Raw genomic sequence first — 20400 nt, 5'->3', positions numbered from 1 at the left:
CCCTGTTACTTTATTTCCAGTTTGAGTGTCCATATTTGTGGGGAAAAGAAAGAGATCAGACTGCTACTGTGTCTATACAGAAAGAAGTAGACATAAGAGAATCCGTTTTGTTCTGTATTTGAGATGCTGTTAATCTGTGACCCTAATCCCAACCTTGTCCTCGCCTGTCTTGTATCTCTCTTCAAACTTAACCTTGTCCTCTCTTCGGTCCGTACGTCCAAGATGACAAAGAAAAGAAGGAACAACGGTTGTGCCAAAAAGGGCCGCAGCCAAGTGCAGCCTATTCGCTGCACTAACTGTGCCTGATGCATGCCCAAGGACAAAACCATTAAGAAATTCATCATTCGAAACATAGTGGAGGCCGCAGCAGTCAGGTACATTTCTGAAATGAGCGTCTTCTATGCCTATGTGCTTCCCAAGCTGTATGTGAAGCTACATTACTGTGTGAGTTGTGCAATTCACAGCAAAGTAGTCAGGAATCAATCTCGTGAAGCCCGGAAGGACTGAACCACCCCTCCCTGATTTAGACCGGCGGGTGCTGCCCCACATTGGGCATCAGAGGAAGGGGTGGCCTGCCCCTCCACACCTGTGAGTGTTTCTCGTTAGGTGGAACGAGAGACTTGAGAAAAGAAATGAGATACAGAGACAAAGTGTAGAGAAACAAAAAGTGGGCCCAGGGGACTGGCGCTCAGCACTCAGAGACCGGTGCCGGCGTGGGTCCTCTGTATGCTTAGCGCCCAACATGGGTGCTTTTCTCTAAGGTGAAGGTACGCTTGAGCATGGTCATTGAGGACAAGTCGATGAGAGACTCCCGAGTACGTCTACAATCAGCCTTGCAGTAAGCTTGTGAGCTCGGAAGAACCTAGAGTAACAATGGGGCAAGCCTCTTATCACAGCTTTATTAAAATTCTCTTAAAAAGAGGGGGAGTTAAAGTCTCTACCAAAAATCTAATTACGCTATTTCAAACAATAGAACAGTTTTGCCCATGGTTTCCGGAACAGGGAACTTTAGCTCTAAAAGACTGGGAAAAAATTGGCAAAGAGTTAAAACAAGCAAGTAGGGAAGGTAAAATCATCCCACTTACAGTATGGAATGATTGGGTCATTATTAAAGTAGCTTTAGAGCCGTTTCAAACAGAAGAAGATAGCGTTTCAGTTTCTGATGTCCCTGAAAGCTGTGCAGTAGATTGTGAAAAAGAGGCAGGGATAGAATCCCAGAAAGGAACGGAAAGTTCACACTGTAAATGTGTAGCAGAGCCAGTAATGGCTCGGTCAATGCAAAATGTTGACAATAATCAATTACAGGAGGTAATATATCTTGAAACGTTAAAATTAGAAGAAAAAGGTCCAGAATTAGCAGAGCCATCAGAGTCTAAACCACGATGGCCAACTACTCTTACAGCAGCTCAGATGCCTGTAACTTTACAACCTCAAATGCAGGTTAAACAAGTACAAACTCCAAAAGAAGATCAAATGGAAAAAGATAAGAGTCTCTGTCATGGCGATGAAAATCCAAATACAGTGTCCACAATATCAGCCGGTAGAAAATAAGACCAGCCACCAGTAGCCTATCAAAACTGGCCGGCAGTCGAACTTCAGTATCAGCTGCCCCCAGAAAATCTGTATGGACAGCCAGGAATGTTTCCAGCGCCACAAGGCAGGGTGCCATATCCTCAGCCGCCCACCATGAGACTTAATCCTACAGCACCGCCTAGTAGACAGGGTAGTGCATTACATAAAATTATTGATGAGGCAAGAAAACAAGGAGATATTGAAGCATGGCAATTCCCAGTAATATTAGAATCATGACCACCTGGAGAAGGGGCCCAAGAGGGAGCGCCTCCCATAGCTGAAGCCAGATATGAGTCCTTTTCTATAAAAATGCTAAAAGAAATGAAAGGGGGGGTAAAACAGTATGGACCCAACTCTCCTAACATGAGAACATTATTAGATTCCATTGCTCATGGACATAGACTCATTCCTTATGATTGGGAGAGTCTGGCAAAATCATCACTTTCACCCTCTCAATTTTTACAATTTAAGACTTGGTGGATTGATGGGGCACAAGAACAAGTCTGAAGAAATAGGACTGCAAATCCTCCAATTAACATAGACATAGATCAACTATTAGGAACAGGTCAAAATGGGAGCACTGCTATCAACAAGTAATAATGCCAAATGAGGCCATTGAGCAAATTAGGGCTATCTGCCTTAGGGCCTGGGAGAAAATCCAAGACCCAGGAATGGCCTGCCCCTCATTCAATACAATAAGACAAGGCTCTAAAGAGCCTACCCTGATTTTGTAGCAAGGCTTCAAGATGCTGCTCAAAAGTCAATTACCAATGAGAATGCCCATAAGGTCATAGTGGAGTTGATGGCATATGAAAACGCCAATCCTGATTGTCAATCAGCCATTAAGCCATTAAAAGGAAGGGTCCCGGCAGGATCAGATGTAATCTCAGAGTACGTTAAAGCCTGTGATGGAATTGCAGGAGCTATGCATAAAGCTATGCTTATGGCTCAAGCAATCACAGGAATTGCTTTAAGAGGACAAGTTAGAACATTTGGGGGAAAATGTTATAATTGTGGTCAAACTGGTCATCTAAAAAAGAATTGCCTAGTCTCAAATAAATAAAATGGAATCTCTTATGTCTACTTCTTTCTATATAGACACAGTAACAGTCTGATCTCTTTCTTTTCCACATATTCATCTAGAAGATTGAGCTGTAGTATTACACTTTCAAATTTTCTATGTAGTTCTGTATTTTATACTGTATTTCCTCTGAAATAATAGTCATTTAATACTATTCCAACGCTTGGGGGTATTTTCATTTGAACCATTTGATTAATATTGAATTTAACTTTATTATAATTAATTTTCATTCTTTTTCTAGGCCTGACTTGTGTTAATTTTATGCCTCTTTTAGTGAAGCTGTTTCTTTCACTGTGTTCTGTTTCATAGAAAATGTTTTGTGTGGAAGGAACAGAAAGGGATGATCCCTTTCCTCCTCATCATCAGGGTCACAATTCATATCCCTATAACAAAAGAGAGGTTAACAAGAGAAAAGCATAACAAATTTCTCAATGTATATAAGCATGGTAGCCGAACAAAAAATATGAAGCATCAGAGGATGGCCAGATGATTGAAGCTTAAATACTGTCTTCAAAGGGGACAGGTAAGTGATGGCTGTAGGCAATTTTAGAGAGACAGTAAATGATTTTAGGAGAGATGAATGGACAGAAATTAGCTCATAAATGAGTCTCTTTGTAAACTGAGTGGGATCAGAGAACAAACAATAGCTTGGGACAAAGTTTATTTGGGCTGTAGGTGTGGTGTTTAATTTTCAGTCTCTGTGATATGAGTTTTAATCTTCTCTGGTTAATGAAATTTTAGAGAAGGGATCGAAGGCAATTGTGTTCCTCTTTGGCAGGTCCGGTTTCTAGGTAGATAAGGGCACTTCAGAGAACAGTCTCATCCTATGTTTTGGGAGAGACAGAAGATTGAGAGACAGGAAGGAAGGGGGGAAGGTCAGAGAGACCTTGAGGCAGCTGCTTTAGTTCAGCATGTCAAAGTGACAGATTTGGGGATATTATATCTGAACCCCAACAGTATTTTCTTATCATTGGTAATAATTTGGAAAATGGATAATTTGATTTTAATTTGATTATTGGCAACTTTAGCAATTTTCATAGATTAATTTGTATATGTTAGCTGTTATAAAAACAAAAAATGACAACTTTGAACTCCATTTCATGGAAACCTAAGTATAATATTTTTGTGCTTTTTTTATTCCTATCTGATATATTTTTAATCTGGGGTGGCAAACTCTGCTATTTTTCTTAAAAAGTATTCTTTTTACAAAGCATGTTTTGTCATTCACATCCTATGTTAGTTACCATAGTTACATCAGTTATTGAGACCCAGCAGCGTCAATCTTTTTACCAATGATGCTTAGTGATTTTTGAAGATTTTTCTTGCTTGTTTCTGTATTTATAGCTAGTTCTTTTCTATCACAGCTTCTCAATGATAAAGTTTTAAATGTGATTCATTTTTGTTTTCCAGTGGACTTATTAATATCTTTAATCTTGTTTTCTTCTCTAGGAATATTGGAGTATTTGAGTTTTTGTTTTTCCAAAACTCTGAAGCTCTGCCATTCTGCTCTAAAACATGAGTGCTAAATTGACTGCTGACTATATTTTTGAGTCATCACCTTCTTCAATTTTCACTGCCAAACTCAAAAGACATATTTCTATATTGTTTATGGCAGACAAAAGAACAAAAAAATTGAACTCTTCCTGATTGTAAGTTAATTATTGGAAGATTACTTGTTTTTCAGTTTAGGTTTCAGGATCACACTGATTTTGTTGGATATAAAATTCAAAATTAGTGGAAAATACATTGGTTGTTAAATTTGCCATGACACAGTGAGACATCTTAGTTTCCATTGGTATCAGGTCCTTTTTCTAATCTGGAAAGATCTTTTCTAAAAATTGACTTTTGATCCATTTTTCTCCTCCTTTGGAGTTGACCATTACTTGTAAGTCGGCTCTCTGTCATTTACCCTTTATATATATTATCTTCTCTTACCATTGTGTGTCTTCATTCTAAATTGTAGAATTACATCTCAGATTATCTCTTTATGCTTAAAAATTTATTGTTCTGCTGTGTTATATCTGCCTTTTTGTGCTGCAATGCAGAATTTATTTCAGTTTCTAAATTTAAAAAACACTGATTTGACCTCTTCTTATTTGTGCCTATTTGCTAAGAGCCTGGCTTTATATCTCATTAAGAACTTGAGTCAGGAATCAAACTTTTAAAAAAAATTTTCTGAGTCAGAGCCTTGCTCTGTCTCCCAGGCTGGAGTGCAGTGGCGTGATCTCAGTTCACTGCAACCTCCCCTTCCTGGGTTCAAGTGTTTCTCCTGTCTCAGTCTCCCGAGTAGCTGGGACTAGGGGTGTGCTACCACACCCAGCCAATTTTTGTACTTTTAGTAGAGACGGGGTTTCACCATGTTGGCCAGGCTGGTCTCGAACTTCTGACGTCAAATGATCCACCTACCGCAGCCTCCCAAAGTGCTGGGTTTACAGGTGTGAGCCACCGTGCTGGTTCAGAAATTAAATTTTTTTCCCTGTTTCCTGGAGTAAATCTATTTCTGGGAAAGTATCTATTTTTACCATTTAAAACTTGAATAATATTAAATATATACAGAAAATTGCATAAAATATATGTATGGTATAACCAATGGTTAAAACTTAACACCCATATAACTCCAATGTAAGTCGAAAAGTTGAACACAGCCAGCATTGTAAAAGTGCTTTGCAAGACCAGCTATACAATACACAGGGCTCAGTGCAAAATTAAATTGTGGGTTTCTTTTTCCAAAGTATTAAAAATTTCAGGACACTAAGAGTAGAGCCTTAAACCAAGCTGGCCCAGGGCCTTTCTGAGCATGTGTTCCCCGCACGACACCACAAGTTGTATGCTAACTTTCAAAGATGGTGTGAGGAGTAAAGGAGATTATGTATGTGTAACCAGTATGTTGAATAGGTGTGATGCATGGATTTTGATCAACATGCAGCTTTATTTTCTTGTCTCCCACAGTCAGTCAGGGTAATCTTTTGCTCCTGGAAGAAACTTCCAGCAGGCCCAAAATTATCATGCAGATTCTTACATAAGACACAGCCCTGCAGAAAAATAAGTTGCAAACCTTGTCTCAATTAAATCATTAGAATGCTTAGTACTGTTAATAATTGAAGCTTCTAACTTTTATACCTTAAGTATTTTCCTCCTTTAGCTTGGACCTGCTTCAGCCTGGAGACCTATAGTGGGAAAGGTAGGGTCTTCAACCATACTAACTTGCTATTCTTTGACTCTGAATTTAAGTAAGAAAGTGATTAATCGAATGGGACATTATTGCTTGGTTTTGTGACTTAGATCAGTGGCCTCCATAAAACCACCTTTGCAAAAATTGTATCAGTGAGAAAATTAGGACAGTGAAATCTGAGCTAACCCACCCCCCATCTTGTTACAGCAGGTGGGTAGGTAGTCAGGCATGAGTGAGGACGGGACTCTCCCCACCCACCAGGAATGTCAGGCGACCATCAGGTGATGGTTCAGCAGCTGTGACACTAAAATAATAGTTGGTCGCAGATGCCAGGGAAAGGCAATTTCCCAGTATGTAAAAACACTTGAAATTGATCACTGGCAGCTTCCAATAAAATCTCAGGAACTGGACAAGTGGGCTCAAGCATGAGTATTAAGAGACAAAATGGCGGAGTATGACCTTGCGGGGGCATTCCACCAGAAAAGGGAAGAAAGCCTCAGATGGGCATGTGCACAGCTTCCTAAAGAAACTGCACATGCTCACCTCCCAAGCGCAAGGAGGGCACTGCACATGTGGGAGCCTCACCCTAAGGGAAGAATGAAGGGAAAGGGGCACAAGACGCTGGAAGAGAGCATATAAAGTCCTAGGATCAAGGTTGAACAGAACACTTGACCTCCAAAGTGCCCACTTGGGTCTCTTCCAAGTGTACTTTCCTTTCTTGCTTGCTCTAGATATTTAATAAACTTCCACTCCTGCTCTGAAACTTGCCTTGGTCTCCTTTTCTGCCTTATGCCCCTCTGTCAAATTCCCTCTTCTGAGGAGGCAAGAATTGAGGTTGTTGCAGATCTGTATGGATTTACCATTGGTAACCTGGATATTCGCCAGCCCCAACAATCTTGTCTTTCCCTTAATTATTCCTGGGTCATTGGGCCAAGCTAACTTTGGAAGATATTTCAGCTATAGTTTAAATGATAATAGACCTTGCCCAAATTCGAAGGTTTTTGCATAACTAATGAAAGTTCTTCAGGCTAGCGGGAGGAGAGGCATCAGAGTTCTGCTACAGTGCAGAACTGTCAGCTATTATTACAGATGTTATAAGATAGGCAACTTCCCCAATCAATCCTGCAAATATCATCACTACCGTAGAACCTAGGATCAATTGGCCTTTTGAGATATCTTTTCAAGTATTGTAACGTCTGACACCCATGGATCCACCTGCACCCACCAACCCTGCTCCTGTGGCTCCATCCAGAAGTGATTTAGCCTATAGGAGGACAGTTTCAACCCTCTATGATTTCATCTTTGCCCCGACCAATCAGCAGCAAGCACCCATCACCTGGCCACTCCCACCCCTTTCCCTAAACTGCCTTTGAAAAACTCCTAACCTAGGAGCTTTGGGCAAGAGTGACTTGAGTACTAACTCCACCTCCCATGAGGTGTGGCCAGCCTCATATCTATTAAACTGTTTTTCTACTACAATGCCATAGTCTTTCTTTGTGTAGCTGGCAGGAAAGCCGCCTCAGTTGGTTACATCTGCAGATCTTCCAAGTTGCCTTTCTTTCTTGTGTATTTAATGAGTGCTTTAGTTCAGGTTGGGTCCTCTTTTGCAGTTTCCTAAAGCAACATTCCCCATCCTTTTTGGCACAGAGACCAGTTTCATGAAGATAGTTTTTCCACAGACTGTGGGGTGGGGAAAGGTTTCAGGATGAAATTTTACCATCTCAGAATCATTAGATTCTCATAAGGAGTGTGCAACCTAGATCCCTCAGATGTGCAGTTCACAGTAAGGTTCACACTCCTATAAGAATCTAATGCAACTGCTGATCTCATAGGACGCAGAGCTCAGCTTTGCTCGCTCACTGCTCACTTCCTGCTGTGGGACCCTGTTCCTAACAGGCCAGACCACAGACCGGTAACAGTCCATGGCCGGGGGTTGGGGACCCCTCCCCTAAAGGATGTGTCTCAGTTCTGTGGTTGCTGTGATTTCTTTCTAAGTTAACAGCAATTTACAGCACCTACTTATTGCTGCATCTTTCTGTTGTAGTTCTCCATCCCCTTGTAAATCCTACATAATTTGGGGTGGGAATTATTGTACGTTCAGTTTGCTATCTGACAATTATCTTTTGGAGCCCAATCCTTCTAATATCCTGAAACATGTATAAAATTTTTAGAATACTCAATAAATGGTAACTATTTGTCTTCCTCAATAGATCTCATGACACTTCTTTTTTTTTTTTTCCCCCCTACTTGTCCTTTTATAGAAGAGTAAACCATGTGGATTCATTGGGAGAGTTGCTATAAACCACTTCACAGTGGACCTGGGTAGAAAAGATGTTCCTTTAAGGACTGAGACAGGCAAAGTCAGTTTGTCTCCCACTCTGAAACAGTTGTGGTCCACAGTAGATATTTTTAAAATGCCATTTCTTCTTTCCAGGGAACCTAAAAAGACTTGTGGATATCCTGGGAGGAAAAGGTGGGAGAGCTTATACTTCTGTAGCTTGATGAATTTCAAAGTTCCTGCATAAAGAAGCAAAAAGAAACTTCAAGTAAGAGACTTTATATGGAACCTGAAGGCAAAATGCAAATTTGGTCTGAGGCAACTGAGCTTCCACCCTAAGAGGTGGAACTCTAAGAACCAGTTAACTTGAATAGCTAGTGGAAGCAGAGAAGTGAAATTAAGAGAGCAGTTTCCAAAAGGGAGCAGACTTTCAATTCGAATTCATGAATAAGGCATAAGGAGAATAGTGTCAAACCCTAGAAGAACACAACATTTCCTTGATCTTTTTTTTTCCCCATTGAAGTGCATAAAAGATTCTTTTCAAAATAGTTTTATGAGTATTTTAATAAAAAAATTTGCAAAGGAGTTTTGAAGTTATCTTCTCTAGCATTTTTCTCACACATCAGAAGTTGTTGCTTAAAACATAAGAAAAAGTTAATTTTGCTTTGTTATCTTTAACATCAACATTCACTCTTCAGCTTAACACAATGTTTCCCTAATAAATTGTTGCTGAACCTGTATCATGTCAGGCATTTTGTAAGAAATAGGGAAGCAACAGTGAACAAAAGTAGGTAAAGTCCTGTTCTCATAGAGCCTGCCTTTTAGAGAGGGAATCAAGAATAAACAAATAAACACAGAAATATGCAATATTTTGTTTGCTTGTAAGTGCCAAGAAGAAAAATAAATCATGGTAAAGGGATAGAGTAGAAGCAAGGAAAAGTGGAATGATGGAGCATAGTTCGTTGAGATAAGTTGTCAAGGAAGTGATGTTGCTTGTGGCAAAATTCTCAGATACTTAAACCAGATGAGCTATTTGAAGGAGGAGTATTAGGCATGAGAACAAATACAAGTTCAAATATTGATGATAATAGTTATAGAAGTATTAATAATTGTGATAGCAATAGCAGTAGGTACAATCCATTAAATATGTACTATATATCCATTGTTCTAAGCAATTTCTGTGTGTGTTTATGGTAGTGTCAGTTTTTTTGATGCTCTTAAGAGTTTTGCTTTTTGTTCTTTGTGCATAGAAGGGACTATTTGAGATTTACTTCTCTTTTTATTATGTTTTAAAAAAATGTGAATGTAGATTCATGTACAGGTGTAAGGAATAATACAGAGAAGGCCTGCACACTTCACCTGGTTTCTCCTAACAACATCTTACTGTACTGGAGTACAGTAAGATAATGAGGATATTGATGTTAATGCAATCCATCAATATTATTCAAACATTGCCAGTTTTACATGCTCATTTGTATGTGTGTTTATTTAATTTTATGCAATTTTATCACATCGTAGATTTGTGTGACCACCACTGCAGTCAAGACACAAACAGTTCCATAACTCTGAGGATTCCTCATACTGTCCTTAGCTACACCATCTTCCTTTTCACCCTGGCTTTTGGTAGACTGTAACTCCCGGCAACCACTAATATGTTCTCCACCTCTATAATTTTCGGTGGTGTAATATGAATGAAACCTGACAGTATATAATCATTTAGGATTGGCTTTTTTCACTCAGCATAATTCCCTAAGATTAATCCAAGTTGTTGCATCTATCATTAGTTCATTCCTTTTTTACTGTTGAGTGTTATTCTATGGCACAGATGTACGAAAACTTGTTTAACCATTTACTTTTTAAGAGGCATTTGTACTGTTTCTACTTTTTGGCCATTAAAAATAAATGTGCTATGAGCAGTTATGTGCAAGTTTTTATGTAAACAAAATTTTTCATTTCTCTTTAATAAATGCCTAAGGGTAGAATTGCTGAGTCATATGGTAAGTCATGTTTAGTTTTGTAAAATACTGCCAACTATTCTCCATGGTGGTTGTATCATTTTACATTCCCAAGAACAATGTATGAAGGATTCAGTTTCTCTACGTTATTTCCAGAATTTGGTATTTTTGTTATTTTTTTATTTTAGCTATTCTAACAGGGGTTACTTTGTTTTTTAGAATTACTGTTCAGTTTACCACATTCATACATTCAAAATGACTATTTTATCTTTAAGTATGAAACTGCAGCTTATGAGACTTATTCTGTTAATATTTCTAGAAAGTTTTAGCAATTTACAAGGGCCATTTAATAGTGTTTGGTCTCATTTGCACATTTAATCACTTTTCAACATTTTAAACAGTATTTATACCTTTGATATGATCTATTTTATTTTAAATTACTTCAATTGTCTGACTAACAAATGAAAACTTCAAAGTACTCAAAAATTATAAACATAACAAATTCAATTTTTAAATAAGGTGAAACTATGCCCCATAATGGCTTTGGACTTGTGATTTTAAATTGAAAGCTTATTAAATTTACATAGCTTAACTAAAGTTATAGTTTTTGACAAATGTGCAAAAGTAATTCAATGGAAAAAGGATACTTTTTAACAAATGATGTTGGAACAATTGGAATCAATAGCCCGAAAAAAAGAACCTTGACCTAAACTTCCCATAAAAAACTTAACTCAAAATGGATTCTTATGACCTAAATGTAAAACATAAAACTACAAAACTTTTAGGAGAGAATATAATAGAAGTTCTTCCTGACTTAATGTTAGGTGACAAATTCTTGGACATGACACCAAAGGCACAATCCATAAGAAAATCCGTAAGTTGGACTTTTCAAAATTAAAAACCTTTGCTCTGTGAAAGTCCTTGTTAATGCAGTGAAAAGACAAGCTACCAACTGTGAGAAAATATTTTGCAAATTACATATTTGGCAAAGAAGTCATTTGCAGAATATATTAAAAAATTCTTCAAACTAAAACTTAAAAAAAATCTAATTAGAAAATGAACAAAATTCTCGGACACTTCACCAACGTAGACATCTAGATGGTAAATAAACAAACACATGGAAACATGTTTAACATTTTTGGCGGTCAAGGAAATACAAATTAAGCCTTTAGGAGATACCCTGCACACTAATTAAAATGACCTCCCCCAAAAAGAAACCAAATAATTCCAAATGCTAGTGAGAATATGGAGAAACATTCTTTCCTATATTGTTGGTGTGAGTGTAAAGCGGTACAGAACTCTAGAAATTGGTCTGGCACTTTCTTGGAATTAAAGGCACACTTTACCTATGACCTCTCAATAGACAGTTCTATTTCTTCCTCTCAAATATGTATGCATTTTATTTTTATTTTATTTTATTGCTTCAGCTAGGAATTCAAGTATAATATTGAATAGAAGTGAAAGTGGACATCTTGACCTTGTACCCATTCTTGGGAGAAAAGTGTCCAGTTTCTCACAATTAAGAATTGTGTTGACACTGGGAATTTTGTAAATAGTCTTTACCAAGTTGAGGACATTTCCATTTTTCCTGTACAAATTGATGTGATCATGTGATTTTTCTATTTTATCCTGATAATATGTAGGATTACATTGATTGGTTTTCAAATGTTGAACCAGCCTTGCATACCTGGAGTAAATTCCACTTGGTCATGGTATATAATTTTTAATATATTGTTGGGTTTGCTTTGTTAATGTTTTCTTGCAGATTTTTCTGTTAATGTTCATGAGAAATATTAGTTTGTAGTCTTATTTTCTCATAAAGCTTTTATCTGGTTTATATTAAAGTAATTCTGGTCTTATAGAATGAGTTAAGGAGTATTTACAGTGCTTCTATTTTCTGAATGTGATTGTGGAGACTTGGTACTATTTCTTCAATAAATGTTTGATAGTGAGTGAAACCATATGGGCTTGATGCTTTCTTTTCTTGTGATGCCATTAATTATTGATTCAATTTCTTTAAAAATAAGGACTTCAGGTTACTCATTTCTTCTTGTGTGAGTTTTGATAGTTTACATCTTTCAAGGAATTTTATCTAAGTAATGATGTAAGTGTAATTTTTGGCCCTAGATTCATTCATAGTGTTTCATTATTACCTATTTAACTTACTTTTTCATTTCTGATGTTGCTAATTTGTGTCTTCTCTCTACTTTCTTGGTTAGCATGACTAGTGGTTTATCAATTCTGTTGATCTTTCCAAAGAAATCGCTTTTGGTTCTATTGACTTTCTCAACTGGTTTCCTGTTTCCAATTTTATTGATTTCTGTTCTACTTTTTATTATTTCTTTTTTGCCTGCTTAGGATAAGTTGATTAAATCTTAATCTTTTATAGGGCTTATGTCTTAGGTTGGCTGAGAGGAGATGGTGTGGGGAGGAATTCCCTTCCCCCAGAGGGGAACATTTCAAAAATGTGCTTTAGGAAAGCTATGTCGCTGGAGAGTATGCCTTTTTATGGAAAAAGCTTTGGACATGTCTTACAGTGTTATTCTTTCCTTCCCCGTGCCAGAGCCTCAAGGGGATCTTTCTTAGCTCTCCATCTTGAGAACCTGAAGGTGGGCTTCCTGGAGTTAGAGTCCATGAAAGTGTGATGCCCTCCTATGAGTGTGGTCACCAAAAGTGTCTCACTGTCATTCCATTCCACACTAGGCCTCCAGAAATGTGTTGAAATTACCCTTTAAGAGTTCCTATCAGCTTATGCTCCACTGGCTCTGCTCACAGTGCAAAGATTTTGGTTGATGTATCTTTTAGGGATACACCTGTTTCTCCAGATTTCAGGGTGACAATTTGCTTAGTAACCTCAGTCTTCTGACGGGTCCAAGAAAAATAATTGCTTACAGTTGATCCAGATTTTCTTGTTATAGGATGGGAGTGACAACTTTGCAGTTGGTGGAGTTGAAATAAGAAGCCTCCACTGTGTTTAATTTTAAACAGGATATATTTAAGAACAAATGTATCCCTTTTGAAAGATGTTTACGACTAGGAAGAAAATAATTATCTTGAATACCTGAAATTGTATACCAGCTGATAATTTGGTTTACTGTGTGAGGTGGAGTTTCAGATGTCCAGGGCCTTCTTTGTACTGACTAACTTCCATAATAGTACCGTATATTTATATTAATATAAATTATATTCTAGATTTTATAATTTTAAGAGTCCATGGTCAAGTAACACAAATCTCCAGTTTAGCTGTCTTCATGACATCATGGAAGTCTGCCAATTTCCCCAAATTGCTTATTTTTTTTTTTGATTTTGCATTTTAAAAGATATTTTACAATATTTAAGTATCTTTATGAGTAGGTCTAAAGGTCTTACCTTGACAGGTATTCCACAATATGTAAATATATTTTCTGTCTTTTGAAAAAAATCTTTGACCTTGATTGAATCCTGTATTCTCAGGATCTCAGACATTTATGGATATTATAAATACTGCTAATGATAAAGAGATAATGTTACTTCTATTTCCACATAGAAAAACTTACACTTTGGAAAATTAAGTGACATTTTTCAAAGGAGAAAATTTGGTTAAGTGTTGGATCTGATATTCAAATCCAAGTCTTCTGACTTTAGATACTAAACTCAGTCACTGTAGAGGTTAGATGAGCAATAGTCAGAAATATTCATAGCATAAGACACCATGTACCATTGAATTTTAAGAAATAACACACTATTAGGGTTGTAAGGAAAGATTTATCACATCTTATTGGGGAGATTTGGAAAGTGTGAAAATATCATTTTTGAAAAGATTTAAATAAGATTCTACATATTTATGCATAACAAACTTCATCCCTAAAAGGTATGACAATATAGCTTTAGTCATTTAAGAGCTTAAATGTTTAAATAGATACGAAATTTTAATTCAACAATTTCCCACTAGTAATGTTTTCTAATAGAGCTCATACTAAGTATTTCCATGTATGAAACAATGTTTTTGTACTCATTGAGATGTTAAGAGGAGGATTAAAACATTACAAACTCTTGGAAAATATAATATGCAATGGTAATGATTACCCCTAGCAAAATCTTGGCTTCTAAATACCATTCCTTACTCCAAGGAACCAGGGATCACTGGATAAATGATTTACTCTGCTTGTGGCAGGGAAAGTATGCAGTGGATACATTGTATCAGAAAGTAAGGTGGCACTTGAAAATTTATGGGGACATTTCACACCTACTTAAGAGCTGGCCTGAAGAAATTATCACTGGCCAAATTTCAAACACTTTGAACTTCAAAATAGATTATGAGGATAATGAATTAGAAATATTAAATAAAAAGGAATAACATAATACATGAGTCAACTGAGCTAACTTCCCCCAAAATAAAGAGATGGAGGGGCAAAGGAGAACTCTTCTTTACAGAAGAATGCCAGCTAATACTTTGTTTGAAAACGAGTTAGAAATAATCATTTTTTTACCTAAAATATAATAACTATTTTGGGCAAAATGCATAAATAGATACTAAAAGCATTGCATGAAATGTTGCTGGGGAATGAGATATTTACACCATGTCAACATGTCAGCAAACAGATTATTTATGAATTACAAAAGGAAACGGCTATATACATAATGAAATCTGACAGATACTGTGTTAGCATTACTAATCATAGAACAAACTAACATCATTTGCCGTCTAATGTCATGCAGCAGCAGGGGCGAAGAAACACCTATTCCAGTATTCTGGTCTGAGGTGTTTAAAGTAAAATTGATCATGAAGTGACACCAAACAAAATCGTCTGTTGGGGCATTCTACAAATCAACTAACCTGGAATCTTCAAAGGGTCAATGTTATAAATATCAAAGAGAGAGAGAGAGGGGGAAAGAGAAGAAGAATCACTTTCTTAGATTGTAAGAGAATAAAGAGGCATAATTCTTGCTTGGGTCACATTAATAATGTAATTGATGGGGTATTTGGTGTCGCTTGAATATTTACTCAGTGTCAAAATAGTGCTATTACAAGTATGACCTTTAAGACAGTGCCAGTTGGCTTTTAGATTTTTTAAAAATGGTTTTTATTGATCAACAAGGAGTTAAGTACAGAAATGAAGAGCAAACAAGTAGAAATTTCTATTGACTTGACATTGTTGTGGCATGGAGGTGCCTTCTCATTTTCTTAGTAATTCATTTTTATTTTATTTTACAAAAGTATTGTTTCTCAGTTGATCGGAGATGACAAATACTGAGTCTCCTCCATAGATAATTTGAGAAACACTGGATTAGCTAATATTGTTATACCAATGTTTTATTTCTTGAGTGTGATCACGATGGTGTGGCTATGTAGAACAATGGCCTGATTTCCTACATCTTAGGACATATAGGCTGTGTTGTTTAATAGTTAGAGGTGAATATTTTATTATGTGCAGCTTAGTTACAAGCAGTTCAGCAAAAAAAAAAAAAGTATGTGTCTTTGTGTATGTGTGTGTGTTTAGACATATAGCATATATGGCAAAATGTTAACAATTGGTGAATATAGCTGAAGGGTATGTGGTATTCATTGTAGGTTTTTTTTTTTTTTACTATTTTTATGTAAGTTTGATATTTTTCAAAATAAAAGGATGGGGTCAAAAGGGGTCTTGAGTCAAAGGAAACTTTGCAACCCATAGACCCTTGGACTTTTTTAGCTCTCCAAATATATCTCTCTTTAATATCTCTTTTTTAGCTTATAAAAATCATGATCTTGTACCAGAGTTGTATATTTAAAAAATGAATAATAACCTTTATAAATTAAATGATATATTCATTATTACAACATAACGCATGTAAGATAAGTCATTTCAGAAATATATTCAGGGACTAAAGAATAAACATCAACTGTGATCTGAATAAACTGCTGTTGGGATAAATAGTAACTGAGATAACTTCAAAGTTGTTTCTGTAGCCCCTTTGTTTCTGATATAGGTTGCTATTGAATCCAGAGTTATTTTATTTCATTATAATCATTTTTATAAGTCATAGTCCTCTCCATTAATCTTTATATAGTACTTTTATATTATAATTTATTTCATAGCTGGTTTCTCCCACCCTTTCTGTAAGGTAAATTTAAAAAATTTTTACTACTAAGTAATAGAGAGGTTGAGTGGCTTGTTCTGTGTCATGCTGAGAGCTAATTATGTAGGCAGAATTTAAAGGTATAGGCTTTGCAGTTTTAGCAAAAGAATCATAGCAATACTAATAATAAATATCACATTTAAAAATCAAACCCTAATTTTTCTAAAACAAAATATTGGTAATACTCTTGATTTTATTTCCTTTTCTGGCTCTGATTACTTAAAACTCAAATATAAATTTATTACTTATTATTTAAGACATTCAATAAGTGCCATAGGTAATGGATACCAAATTACATAAAACAAGATCCTTCCCCTCCAGATGATATGTCATGGCAAATGAGATAGATTTATAAAGAAGTACAATAAAGTGTTATGTGGTATAAGAGAAGTTTGAATGGGGTGTAAAGATGGAGTGGTCAGATTTATCTGGCTGAGGAGCATCAGACATCTCCAGATTTTAGTCACACTCATTGAGATTATTTGTAAGAGTTATGAGTGGTTACTGAAGAAATGCAAATACCTTACTCAGCAACTGCAGTGGTTTTCAACTGATTTGACTCAGCTTTCTAGTATTAGAATTTTGTCAGAACAAGCAAAGGAGTAAAAGCCTAAAACATTTTTAAAAATCCATAATTATAATGCTATCTGTAATAGAGTATGATGGTATCTTCACGTTTATAAAAATAGTTTGCTCTGTTTCTGTTCAGCATGATGTTGCTTCTTGAGAAGAAAATTTCACTTTCTGGTTGTGCTGTCTTGTGTCTCTTGTGATCTGTTTAGCCTGTTGATTGTTTTTCTTAAGCACAAATATTATTCATTTAATTTTCAAAATTCATAGTCTTCAAAAAAAATCTTATAAAGACCCTTAGAATATGTAGATATCCAGCTTTCCCAGCATCATTTATTAAAGAGACTATCCTTTGCCAATTTTGTATTCTAGGCATTCTTGTCAAATATTAGTCGACTGTGTATGTGTGGGTTTATTTCAGGACCCTCTATTCTATTGATATATGTGTCTGTTTTTATGCCAGCACAATATTGTTTTGATTACTATAGCTTTGTAATATAGCTTAAAGTCAGGAAGTATGATGTTTCCAGATTTATTCTTCTTTCTTGAAATTGCTTTGGCTATTGCAGGTCTTTTGTGGTTCCATATGAGTTTTAGGATTTCTTTTCTATTTCTCTGAAAAATGGCATTGGAATTTTGATAGGGATTGATTGAATTTGTAAATTGCTTTGAATAGTATGAACATCTTAACAATATTAATTCTTCCAATACATGAACACAGGCTATCTTTCCATTGATTTATGTCTTCTTCAATTTATTTTATCAGTGTTTTATAGTTTCAGTGTATAGATCTTTCACTCCCTTGGTTAAATTTATTCTTAAGTACTTTATTCTTTTCTTAACTTTTATTTTAAGTTCAGGGACACAAATGCAGATTTGTTACATAGGTAAACTTGTGTCATGGGGGTTTGTTGTACAGATTTTTTCATTGTCATTAAGCCTAGTACCCATTAGTTGTTTTTCCTGATCCTCTCCCTCGTCCCACCCTCTACCCTCCAAAAGGCCCCAATGTTTGTTGTTCCCCTCTTTGTGTCCGTGTGTTCTCATCGTTTAGCTTCCACTTACAAGTGAGAACATGTGGTATTTGGTTTTCTGTTCCTCTGTTATATTGCTAAGGATAATGGTCTCCAGCCTCATCTATGTCCCCGCAAAGGACGTGATCTCATTCTTTTTTATCAGGCTGTTGATTCTTGGTGCCAGGTTGCTGTTTACCTGGGCTTCTGGGGCCTCTTGTTCACATTCACAGTGAATATATCCACACATTACATGCTCATCTCAGGAAATGTTGTTTCTATTATATATCACATTAATATATTTGGGATTGTTTTTAAGAATCAAATATGCCTAACATAACCTTACTAAAAATACACTAAAGGTAGCTATTTATGTTTCTTTTGATAGGAACATCTGTCACAGATTCTGGCACCCAGTGGGCTCTCAGAAGTACTTCTTGAATAAATAGGAGGCTGTCCCAGTAGGTGTGGCTGTCACTTGAGTATGAATGAGAAGTTTTGTGCCAGAAAAAGTATGTTTCTATTTGTAAAACAAAATACGTTTGGAAGAATTTATTGCATAATAGTGTTTTTATGATATAATTGTTAATTTTATACTACAAGCATTTAAAAATAATTGGAAATGCTGGTGTTTATTGAAGATTAACACAGTTGTTTTTATGAAGACAACTTGTGAGGTTTCCCGGTTCTCTCTTTTCATCCTCATTCAGTCCTCTACTTCTTTTGTGGGACCCTTTTCCTACCAGCGTTTTGTGGCTAAGCTGTCTTTTCCTACTTTTATTTAAGCATGTTTGGGGACATGTAAGGTTAAAGGTATTAGCAAATAAAGTTTTTTTTTTTTCTTTTAAAAACCGATACTGTGTTTCAGAAGTTGAAATCTTTTATATGTAGCTCTGTTTTTACTTTTTTTCCACAATTTTGCTTCTGGTATCATGAATAAAATATATGTTATTTTCACTGCTTTATGGATGACTGAAAACAATTACTACAGAAAGTTGTAGGAGGAGAATATGAAGCAGCTTTAACCATTAGAACATGAAAGATTATGCTCAGAGCTTTGCTAATTTGTGGGGAGAGAATAGTTAACCAACTACCCACAAATACAGAGCAATATTGCATCTGCTAAACTTTTTAAATATTATAATTCTTTTTTTCTTACTCGGTGGTGATTGATTACATTTTTTTTTTCTTAAGAATCACTTATTTGCAACAGCTGTTTATCCTGATACCAGGTTATGTCAAAATGGTTGCTGACTTAAAAAGGTCTTGCCATACACTTTATTATATACCGAATGAGAACTGACATTACTACTGAGAAATAGGGCTCTCTGCATCAAAACATCTTCTAGATTTGTGTTTGGATAGACCTGCTGAACTAATGCAACCTGACTGTGAACCAGGGCTAGTGTTTTACACTTGGAAATCATAAATCCTGACAGAGCAATGAAAATAAGTCTATAAAGAAAAATTTAAAAATAATAGCAGGGATAACTTATCATCATTCAGGAAGGTTTTATGATTAGTTTTTAATGTGGTCTTTCCTGTGGTCTGGCTCTAACGGTGAGATAAATTGACAGTTGGTGAGGGCCGTTGAGTGCTACATTTTTCTCAGGTATTTGGGCTAGCTAGTCTCATTATAGCAGTAAGGTGAACAGTGGAAGATGTGGTTTGTTTTCAGTGTATTTGGGATTTAAACAAGGCTATAGACACTTAACAACCCCTGACTAGCCCAGTCTGCAGGTTTACTAAGCGATTTCCCAGAGGGGTGGTGTGGTTAATTCTTTCTGAATGAGATTTTCCCTCCCATGGTTACCTAATGTTAATAAAATGGTTCTAAAAGCTGTCTTATCTTAGTGTGAGCCAGAGAAGGTCAAGATGAAATGTGTGAGAAACCCTCCTACATAGTCACTAGTCATTTTCACCGAGGATTTTTGATGGCTCTGGATCAACGTGTTGCAGCTGCCAAAATGCTGTATAAACAACAGGCCGTAGAAAAGATATAAAAAACGATATTTTCTTTGGTGTCTTGAAAAAGAGAGTTTTTGTTTGTTTGTTTTTCTTTGTTTTTTCTTTCTTTTTGTTTTTTGAGACGGAGTCTCACTCTTTTCGCGCCCAGGCAGGAGTGCAATGGCGCGACCTCGGCTCACTGCAAGCTCCGCCTTCTGGGTTTACGCCATTCTTCTGCCTCAGCCTTCTGAGGAGCTGGGACTACAGGCGCCCTCCACCACGCCCGGATAATTTTTTGTATTTTTAGTAGAGACGGGGTTTCACCGTGTTAGCCAGGATGGTCTCAATCTGCTGACCTCGTGATCCGCCCATCTCGGCCTCCCAAAGGGCTGGGATTACAGGCATGAGCCACCGCGCCCGGTCTTTTTTTTTTTTTTTTTTCTTCTTTTTTTCTTTGTGGGGGGTAGAATTGTGGAGAGAGTGATGCTTTTCCCTTAAATGTGTTATGCATGCGGAAAGAACAGTAGGTGTACTGATTATCTTGGGCTTTCAAATTAGAATGAGAGAAAAAAATAACAATGAATCTTTTAGCTAATTTGGCTTTGATAAAAAGTGATATGTTTCTGTTTCGCTAGTGTCAATGAATACTTTGCATAAAAATCCCGTACTCATTCAATGTACACCTTGCCTTGAAGAGTACAATGTTTCATCTT

The 20400-nt window shown here is 36.4% G+C and overlaps 1 pseudogene; it reads left to right on the top strand.

The window, feature by feature from the left end:
• Positions 1 to 222: 222 nt before the first annotated feature.
• Positions 223 to 606, top strand: LOC695867 (small ribosomal subunit protein eS26 pseudogene; annotated as a pseudogene).
• Positions 607 to 20400: the final 19794 nt, after the last annotated feature.

Source organism: Macaca mulatta, chromosome 17 (genome assembly GCF_049350105.2).
Source record: "Macaca mulatta isolate MMU2019108-1 chromosome 17, T2T-MMU8v2.0, whole genome shotgun sequence".
NCBI lineage: Eukaryota > Metazoa > Chordata > Mammalia > Primates > Cercopithecidae > Macaca > Macaca mulatta.
Note: the sequence above shows the minus strand (reverse complement) of the source record. Positions and strands in the feature narration are given on the sequence as shown.